Genomic DNA, 10,897 nt, shown 5'->3' with positions numbered 1-10,897 from the left:
CCTGGGATAAGGAGAGCCAGGATGATGGGAAAAGCCTGGAGCCAGAGCAACCTCTAGAGAGGTAAGTGGATGCAGTCCAGTAGGGAGCAACCCCGCACCCCAGCTGCTGATCCCTACCTCCTGGGGTTGGATGAGAGAGCTCACCTTCAGTGGATGCTGAAGACAGTTTGCTCCCTACCACAACCTAGGGCTCCAAGCTGGAGGCTGATCACAGCCATTTTTCATTTGTAGGGGAGAAAATGGGAGCTTGGGGACTTACTCAAGGGACCTCAACCCAAAAGAGGCAGCAGGGAGATTTTTCTCAGCAAGCCAGCGAGGCTGGTAAGGGAAAGGACTTTCCCAGGGCTTTCTCAGCCAGCCCATGCCTGAGCTCGCCCTGGAACCCCAGTGAGCTAAGACAGGCAGAGAACCTGACCCATGGGCATCAACTCCCAGTGGGCCAGTGACCTGGCATGTGGCCTGGAATGAAAGGTGGTGTTGGGGTGGGCAAGTAGAGTCAGCTTGGATGAATCAGGATAAGAGGGTCAGGGTGGATGAAGCTGGAGGCTCAGAATCCAAAGTAGTACCTCAGGGGAGGGGCAAAGCTGGGGTCAGCTTGTACAGGGACCATAAAACAGCAGAAGGAGCTCTTTGACCTTGGGGAAAGGACTTGAGGTCGGAGACAGTGTGGGAGACCATGAAAGGAAGTACTGTGCTTGAGAGTCTTCCCAGTCAAATCCCATGAGGATCTCGATCATGAATGGGCTTTTCCTAGTCCCTTCCTCCCAGGCTATTCTTCGTGCCCAACAGTCGAACAGTCAGACATTCTTGTTCTGTGTTAGGAGAAGGGATAGAGACTCAGAAAGGCTGGTGTAATAGGAGGAGGGAAGAGCATTGAAGATTATGATGGTTAATCAGCCTGGTCAGTTTGATTGGATTTAGAGTCACCATGGAACCATACTTCTGGGTGTGTCTATGAAGGTGTTTTCAGAAGGGTTTGCTTGAGGAGGGAAGACCCGCCTTGAATGTGGATGCCACCACCACGGGCTAGGGTCCAAGACTGAATAAAGAAGAGAAACTAAGGGCTGTTGGTGTGGCTCAGTGGTTACGAGTGAGGGCTGGCTGCTCTTCCAGAGGACCGGGTTCCATTCTTAGCACCCACACAGTGGTTTACAGCTGCCTGTAACTCTCATTCCTGAGGATCTAGCGCCCTCTCTTGGCCTCTGTGAGAACCAGGCACAGGTGTGGTTCATAGATGAAGGCAAACCACCTACACACAGAAATTAAACTAGAAACAATAATTTTTTTTCAGAAAGCTAGTTTTATTTCTAGGATGGTGTTATAAACTTTTAGTGGGTGCTAATAGTCACCTGCAACACTCACACAAGGTTGTCTGTGTACTATCAGCAAACAGTCAGACCTTCAACAGACCACAGCAGAGGGGTACAGTGGGGTGGCTCTGCCTTACTGCTGGTGCTGGTAACCTCTTGCTTTAGTCTATCTATTGTGGTTTTGCCCTCTAAGTCCTGGATCTTGATACTGGGGCCAGTGGCAGCACAGAGCCAGTGGAGGTTGGGGCTGAATCACAAGGCATAGATGATGTCCCCGCGAACTGGTAATGTATAAAGATGCTTGCCTTCATTGAGATCCCACAGCATCGCCTGGCCATCCTTGCCTCCAGAAACACAGCGGCACCCATCTGGAGAGACCATCATTGTCTTTAGATAGTCATGAGGCCAATGTGGTTGGTGTTCAGCTTGCAGTGGGCCAACCTGACTAGCTTGTCCCATCCATAGGAGGTGATGATAGGGTGGCCGATGTTCTCGGAGAAGTGGATACAAGACGCTCATTTCGAACGACTCTCATTCTAGACAGCGTACTTGCAGGAACCCAGAGTGTTCTGTAATTTTATGGTCTTGTCTCAGGATCCAGAGACAATCTGCCAGTTGTCAGAAGAGGAGGCTGCATCCTTGGTATGGCCTACAAATTGTCTTGTGGCGGTGACTATTTTGAGATCCAAGAAGCACAGCATTCCATTCCAGGAGCCTGAGAGAGCAAACTGACCATCAGAGGAGGCATCACTAACAAACTGAGAGGGACCTTGCAGAGCATAGTGTGGTGTACGGTACTTGGTCTTATCTCTGGGAGGCTTCCCCGTGATGATGGCCTCGTTTTGAGACATGAACAGGATCATATCTGGGAACTGTGGGGTGGCGTCCATCTGTGCTATCCAACTGTTATGGTCCTTGAGGATCCCATAAAGGGTCATCTGCTCCATCATGCCTGCAGCTGATGTGAGTGTCAGCAATGAGGATGACACTGGGTAGCCCAAAATGCCAAGCACTGCAGCTGCTGCTGCAATCCTGTGGAGAAGAAGTGTATGATAATATTTTTAAAAGAGAAAGTGAGCTGGGGACCGGCATCCATCTGTCTCTACTTCCTTACTGTGGGTACAGTGTGACCAGCTGCCATACCTTCCTGCCATGGTGGCTGTGTTCCCTTGAACTGTAGGATGACACAGACTCTTCCTCCTGGAAGGTCTGTCTCTTCATGTATTTTTATCACCCAAATGTCCCAGAAGACTAAGCTAGCTCCCTCAGGACTCCCTAACCTCTGAGCATCTCCGACTTCACTAAACACACCCTTTTCAGCTTTCTGAGGTGACAGTGGCCAGGGTGTGGGCTTTAGGCCACACTCATTCTGACCTCTAGCTTGGCGATTTGTTTTCAAGATGGCCTGGTGTGGTGGTTGAATGAGATGTCCTTGGACATTTGAATGCTCTGTGCCCAGTTGGTGGCTATTTGGGGAAGCTTAGGAGGCATGATCTTGCTGGAGGAAGTGTGTCACTGGGGGATGGTCTTTAAGGTTTCAAGTATGATCTACTTCCTGTTCGCAGATGCAGATGCGGACTGTCAGCTGCTGCTCCAGATGCCGTGTCTACCTGTTCCCTCTGCTCTGCCATCATCGACCATTATACCTCTGAAACCACAAGTCCCAACTCAACTCTTCTGTGAATTGCCTTGGTCATGTGCTTTATCAGAGCAACAGAAAGGTAATCAATACACCTAGTGAGAGTATTTCCTCTCTGCAGACAAGATAGCCCCATCGTTAAGGAGTATGGGCAGTGAAGGTAACGGGCCTGACACAGAAGGAGCTGGGTCCCAGGAGCCTCTGCCAAAGAGCATGCCACCAACTGCATCAGTAGCAGGAATACCTGTGTTCTGGCTTCCTCTCACCTCAGCTGCGGGCTCCAAAGGATCTCTATGAAGAGGTCAGATGGATGCCAATCTTGGGCTTTTAAGCCTTCTTGGATAAGAAGCCAGCCCAGGAACTGCCCACACCAGCAGCCTCAAACTCTGCCTCTATGCTTGTCCTTCTTCCTCTGGTGTCTGATGGCTGTAGTCTGCCCCACCCATAACTCAGTGCCTCTTGAAAGGAAGCTCTCAAGGGCTGCAGAGTTAGCTCAGTGGTTAAGTGTTTGTCTCACAAGTGTGAGGACCTAAGTTTGATCCACAGATCTCAGGTAAAAATCTGCCACAGTGACATGTATTTACAATCCCAGTCATGGAGGCACAGGAACAGATACAAGTGTCTTCTGGGACTTCAATAGACATTTGCTGACTATCCTACTTGAAAGACACTGTTCTAGACAGGAGGTGGAAGATGGCTGAGGAATAGCACCTGAAGGCTGTCTTCTGACTCCACATGCAAGTTCGCAAACACACATGAACATATACATTCACTTATCCACAATCTCTTCTTTGTAGACAGCCTTCTGGGTGTTGGGACTCTCAGCTTGAAAGCTTCCTCTGGTGGCTGGCAGTGAAGTATCTTCTGCCTTTTCTCCCACTGAGCCATCTTGCTGGCCTTCAGTTGGGTTCTTATGTCAACCTTATTTGACAGGATTCTGACTTCTTCCAATCTGGTTCTGGGGGCGAGGCCATGGCACCACACACAATTCACCTGGTCCTTGTGAGGGATACTGAAGACACCAGGCCTTAGATCCCTTAGCATCTGAAGAAGAGGAGTAGGTCAGAAAAGCCATGATAGAACCACGAGGAGCTGGCCAAGAGGCTGTGCCTGCACGCATTTATATCCCAAGTACTGTGCTGCACTGGGCATCACGGACTTGTCTATTCTGATCCAGCATTGCGTTAACTCTTCCCTGACTCCACCTGTGCAGCTTCTGCCTTCCACAGTAATTCTTTATGTCTGCCTCGTGAGAGCAGGGTCCAGCCAACGGTGGCCCAAGTAGTTTATATCAGTATTTTTAAAAAATATATATTTAATGTGTGTGTGTCTGTCTGTCTGTCTGTGTCTGTGTGTGTGTGTCTGTGTGTGTGTGTCTCTGTGTGGTGTGTCTATGTGTATGTGTGTGTGTGTGTGTGTGTATGTGTGGTGTGTGTGTGTGTGTGTCTGTGTGTATGTGTGTATGTGTGTGTATGTCTGTGTCTCTGTGTGTGTATGTGTATGTCTGTATGTGTGTCTGTGTGTGTGTATGTCTGTATGTGTGTGTGTGTGTATATGTATGTCTGTGTGTGTGTGTGTGTGCAGGCACACATAGGTGAGAGGACTGGCAGAAGTCAGTTCTCTCTTCTCACCATGAATCCTGAAGCTCAAACTCAGGCTGTTAGGTTTTGCAATAGATGCCTTTAGCCATGGAGCCATCTCATTGTTGGTTCGTTTGGTTTTTTGATACAGGGTCTCACGGATTTCAGGCTGGCCTGGAACTCCCTATATAGCTGAGGATGACTTTGAACTCCTGTTGAGTCCTAAGGTTTGTCTTCATACCTGGGGGTTGAACCTAGGACCTCATGCACACTAGGCACGCACTTGACCTTCTGAGTCACGACCACAGCCCCGATGACAAGGTTCCATCATGATCTGGCCACCCTTGGTGGCTTGTACATGGTCTGGAACGGTTTTGTGCTCAGATGGCCGGAGCTGTGGCATCCAAGATGCTAAGTTGGAAGTAGAGATCTGGTCTTTTGCTTGCTGGTCCCTGGTTAGAAGATAGGCAGGCAGAGGTCAGGGACTGGTTCTTGTTCACACCTCAATCCCTGGGCAGAGTCCTTTGCAGAAGAGAAGCTGGACTTCCGTAAATGCTTAATTACGAGGGAAGTGTCCAAGCTGGAGAGAATCAATGAAGAGCATCCAGAGGAGACAGTTAAATTACTCAAGAGCAAAAACAGGTTTCAAGGACTTTAAAAGCCTTCATTTACATACACAGAGTTGATAAGCTAATTACACAACAATCTTGTCCTAACCAGTAAAGCTGCCCCCTAAGGTCTTGTTAGATAACACCTTGTTAACCTGGCTGTCTTGACAATAATCAAAGTTCAATTTTCTGTAATCCGCACTTGACTCTCCCACCTCTCTGGTCTCTCTCTCTCTCTCTCTCTCTCTCTCTCTCTCTCTCTCATCTGAACTAGACTTTAAATAGACAGTCCTGCTGAATTGGAAGGGCTGTGCGAATAGTTGTCCTGCACTGTGAGGGTGACCTTTCTTGGAGCAGGGCCTGGCTGAGGGCAGCCCATGTTCACCTGGCAAGCACTACAGATTCACTACCTGAGAACCACAGATTCTCCAGGGCCCAGAAAAAGGGTTGTGGCTTGGAAGAAGTTTAAAACACATTGCTTTCAAAATTAACATTCCTTGCAACTCACCATAACCAATGTGAGAGGATGTTTATTTAAAAATCTACTAGGTAAATGGCATTATGCTGATTGCAACCCTGACTCTTAGGGTTATTCATAAATTATATTAAATGAGGGATGTGGTTGCATTGAAAGATGCTTGCCACGGTTTAGGGGCAATCCACTGGAAGAACGGGAAGACTTCTTAACCACTGAGCTATCTCTCCAGCCCCTGAAATCCAGGTTGTTGAGCTGATGACAAATGGCTGCACAAGATGACGTACATTTTGGAGGTAACAAAAGCTCATCTAGATTTAGGGACTTTCTTTAAGAACCAAGACACATCCATGTCTTGTTTTTTGCATGTTTTATACACATCCAGGACATTTTTATTTATTTATTTTGTGTTTGTACCTATGAATGGAGGTTAGAGGACACTTGAGGGACTCAGTTGCTTTAGGGATGGGACCCTAGGTCTGAAGGCTTGGTTGCAGGCGTCTTAGTCTGCTGAGCCATCTTGCTGGCCCACATGAGCCTATGAACTGTGGATGCTTTGATAGGAGCCTTCTAGAGACTTGTAACTATGTGGAGGAAGAGCTCTGAAATTCATATATATATATATATATATATATATATATATATATATATACAATATATATATGTATGTATATATATATATACACACACATACACACACATATATATGATTTATTTGTTTATGTGTTTTATATATATGAGGGTTCTATCTTTGTACATATCATTAATCATTAACAGGGCATCAGATCTCATTGAAAATGGCTGTGGGCCACCATGTGGTTGCTGGGAATTGGACTCAAGACCTCTGGGAAAGCAGCCAGTGCTCTTAACTGCTGAGCCATCTCTCCAGCCCAAAATTTAGTTTTTAAGAAATTAATTTTGATTTATGTACACATGTGTGTATGCTGTACATGTGCCTGTGCCCTTGGAGGCCAGAAGGGGGCATGGGATCCTCTGGAGTTGGTGTTAAAGGTCATCTTGAGTGGCCTGATGTGGGTGCTGGAACTCAAATGAGGGTCTGTCTGGAAGAGCAGAAGTCCTCTTAGCCACTGAGTCATCGCTGTATTCTCTGAAGTCCAATTATCAGCCTCCTAAACAGTGTCAACTGTAGCAGACCAAGCTCCGATAGTGTTGCTGTATGGTTTGGGCCACAGCGTGGTAGTGCTGGAGATGATTTTGATTATATGATGAGGTCATGAGACTTAGGGCCTCCATGATGGCATTAGTCATTGTTGACTGAGCCATTTCTCTAGCCCTCAGAAGAACTTCTAATATAACAACACTCTTTTGTACACACAAGCCAAATTCCACAGACTCAGTTTATCTCAGAATTGTAAAAATGATGCCCATTTTGATGCATAGGAAGCACAGGAGAGATCAAAGCTCGCACCCTTGCTATACAACCCAGCAAGAAGATCCTTGGGCGGCCCCTAAGCAGATAGATGTTGGTATCATGCCTCTGGATATCCCAGTCCCAGAACCATGAGCCAAATACACTGCCATTTACAAATCATCCTGTCTCAGGCATGTTGTTATAGCAACGGAAAATGGGCTATAAGGCATGGTCTTGGTAAACAGTTTTGAGCAACTGAGAAACAGGCAGGGTAAGGCCAACTTAGTTCCTCCTAGGCCCAGACCCTCAACCCCTCTGACTTTACAGCAGAGGAAACCAGTAAGAACTTGGGCTGTCAGGCAAGGGTGGGACTAGCCCCTTACATTGGCTTCTGACTGCAGAGGCAGCAGGTGAGAAGGGTGTTTCCCATCAGAATGTGGCCATGGAAGACAAAGGCTGGCTTGGGGTTATATTTACTCACAAAGTCATGTGTGTGTGTGTGTGTGTGTGTATATGCAGTGCGTGTGCACATGCCTGCAGAAGCCAGAAGTCAACTTCAGGTGTCATTCTTCAGGAAATGCCTACCTTCTCTCCTCTCATTTTTACCTGGAAGCCTAGGATTTGGCTAGGAGTTCTCTCCAGTGAGTCCTGGGATCCATCTGTCTCGGACTCCCCAGTGCTGGGGTTGCAAGCACGCCTGGCTTTTTTATATGGGTGCTGGGGATTGAACTCAGGTCTTCAAACTTGTGCAGCAAGCACTTTGCTGACTGAGCCACCTCCCCAGACTGTCATTAAGACTTCTAATGTAACAAAACCCATTCTCACAAACAAACAAGCCAATTTGCACAGCTCAGAATTCAGTTTGGTTCAGCATTATAAAAACGAATGGCCGTTTTAACCCAAACGAGGGCCAAGGGGACATGGTGCATGAATCCCCATCTTTGTCTCCAACAGCGTCGTCTCATTTTGTCTCTAACGGTTTGGCACAAGACTAATGATGCTGTTGGCAGATCCCTGGGCAAAAGGATAATGTTGGGGCCTCTGTTCAAAAGTTAGTCTGAATTCCAAGAGAACGGCAGGAGAGCATTAGTCCAGGCAGGAGCCCCGAAGCTGCAGACCACACAGGTACAGACTGCGGCCAGCTTGGCTTTTTCAAGGCCATGTCTTGTATGTGCATATGCTTAAAAAACGTAAAAAATGATTGATTTTTATCTTGTGTGTCTGCATTTTGCACTTTGCCACGGTGTGCACACTTGAAGTCCTCAGAGCCGGAAGATCTGTGTCAGATTCCCTAGAACTGGAGGTAAGGATGGTTGTGAGCCACTATGTTGGTTCTGGAAACCAAATCTGCATCCTTTGGAATGGCAGCCAGTGCTCTTAACTGCTGAGCCATCTCTCTAGGCTCATATGCATATTTTTTTTTTTTTTTTGATATAGGGTCTCGTTACATAGCCCAGCGCTGGCCTGAAACTGTTTATGTAGACAACGTTGGTATTGAACTTGAGATCTACATGCATCCACCTTCTGACTGCTGGCATTATAGATATGTGCTACCATGTCTGGGTGGTTTTGAAGATATTAAAGTGAATATGAAGTTCAATGGTTGAAGGATGACTGCAGTTTTCATCATGGGCCAGACCTAGGTAACTGCAGAAAAGTGGTTAGTTTTTTTTAAGAGTTTTTTTTTCCATTTTAAAAGATTTATTCATTTTATATATGTGAGTACACAGTTGCTGTCATCAGACACACCAGAAAAGGGTACCAGATTCCATTACAGATGGTTGTGAGCCACCATGTGGTTGCTGGGAACTGAACTCAGGGCCTCTGGAAGAACTGTCAGTGCTCTTAGCCGCTGAGCCATCTCTCCAGCCCCAGAAAAGCAGTGTTTACAAAAGGAAAATTTTGTTCCTTTTGCTGTGTGTGCTTGTGCATGTGGAAGGCCTAGGGTGATGCCAGAGGTTGCCCTCCTTTGCTCTCCTACCTCGCTCATTGAGGCAGGCTCCCTCAGTTGAGCCCGGAACTCAGTGTGACTGATGGCTAGTCTCTCTAGCCAGCTTACTCTGCGGATTCCCCTGTCCTACCTTCTGAAGTTGAAAGTACAGGCAAGCTTCCAAGTGTGTCCAGCTCTTCTGGATTGCAGGGACTCAAATGTTTGCTCGGCAAACACTTAGCCATTGAGCCACCTCCCCAGTCCCAGGTTGTATTTTGCAGAGTTACTACCGAATTGAGCATTCCGGGGGATCACTCAGTCTCCCCAGTGATCTGTCAGCTTGTATCCACGGATGTGCAGTCCTGATCCTTCTCATGAGCTGGCACATCCCAAGAGAAGGCAGCTCTAACCTGAGTGCTTTAAACCATTGCTGGTTACCATGCATTCAGGTACAGGAGCGTCCCTGTCTTGTAACAATTACCCCCTCCCAGCAGGGCGTGCAGTGACTGTCTCTCCTGTTGGTAACCATGAGGTGACGAGGTCTGAGAATGTAAAAACAAGGGTGGGAACAGCTTGAGGACCTACAGTTTTAGAAGCAGGAGTGTGGTGCATGCTGTGACACAGTAGAGCAGTGGAATCAGGCCTGGCCCTGTTGGGCTACTGAAGCGCGCCCGCGAATGTGTGTGTGTGTGTGTGTGGCACTGCAGGCCTTTGAGAAGGATTTCTGGGATTCGTTGTTCCTCAGGGGTGCTTATTTACTTCTATCTTAGTTTACTCTGAGGCTAAGTGGAGTTGAGCCACTTAGCCTCCCCGGAGTGGACTTGTTCAGTGTAGTTTCCCAGTTGTAAGCTCACTGGGCTTCCAGCTACCAAAACCTAATCCTGCCCCAAACCAGAGATCCCAAATGGGGCCTTTGTGTAACAAAAGGGAGACTGAACTCTAAACTCTGAGGTGAGCAGGGAGGGTCACATGCTGCTGGCAGGCCCTGTATTCATTCATTCATTCATTCATTCATTCATTCATGCATGAATGCATTTATTTCTGCAGCTGGGGGCACCCTTCCTTGGCCTTGAACATAGCAGTGGTTTTATCTTAGTTTTAGGGACTGGAAAAATGGTTCTTCAATTAAGAGCTCTTGCTGTACTAGCAGAGGACTCAGGTTCTGTTCCCAGAACCTACATGGCTGTTCACATGTGGTTTTAACTCCAGTCCCAGAGGCTGATGGCTATCTTGCTGGAGTAAATGGCACGTGGACAGTTGAGCCACTTAGCCTCTCCCCAGTGGATTTGTTCAGTGTAGACAGTACAGTTCTTCCCGTGAACTCTGACTGCTCTGCTGACCTTCACGCTGTCTGCACACAACCCAGACTTGACCGGTTCCAGTGTGTGTGGACAGAACAGTGCCCCTGTGTTTGAGCTCTTGGGCAAGAGGGCAAGACTGATCTTCTCTGAAAGTGAGGCGGTCCATTGATACGCTGTCCACAGCTCCTGCCTGGGTCAGAAGCCACAAAGGGTGAGATGTTGCTGGGCAGCTGCTGCTCCCATGATGCCTGCCTACTTTTTCTGTCTAATCACTATAGATCTTTAGGCATGCTGGAGAGATGGCTCAGTGGTTACAAACACTTGTTATCCTTCCAGAGGACCCACGTTCAGTTGCCAGCACCCACACGGAGTGGTTCACAATCCTAGCTTTGGAGGATCTGACACTCTCTCCTGGCTTCTGCGGGCATTGCGCGCACACACACACACACACACACTCAAATCAATTTAAAAAAAAATCAAAAAGAAAATTCTTAGCTAATAAGGCTTTGATGAGAAGAAATTACTGAATCACCATCAACTCTACTGTGTGTGTGTGTGTGTGTGTGTGTATCTGTGTATCTGTGTGTGTGCCCGTGTGTGTGTGTCCATGTGCACATGCGCTTCTGTGTGTGCCTATGGAAGCTAGAGGACAACCTCAGGTGTTGTTACTCAGGTGTGCTGT

At 47.6% G+C, this 10,897-nt stretch overlaps 1 pseudogene; it reads right to left on the bottom strand.

Annotated features, from left to right (window-relative positions):
* Positions 1 to 1,358: 1,358 nt before the first annotated feature.
* Positions 1,359 to 2,260, bottom strand: LOC110302119 (annotated as a pseudogene).
* Between the last annotated feature and the right edge of the window lie 8,637 nt (positions 2,261 to 10,897).

Source organism: Mus caroli, chromosome 9 (assembly GCF_900094665.2).
Source record: "Mus caroli chromosome 9, CAROLI_EIJ_v1.1, whole genome shotgun sequence".
NCBI classification, from domain to species: Eukaryota; Metazoa; Chordata; class Mammalia; order Rodentia; family Muridae; genus Mus; species Mus caroli.
This window is presented reverse-complemented; position numbering and strand designations above follow the sequence as displayed.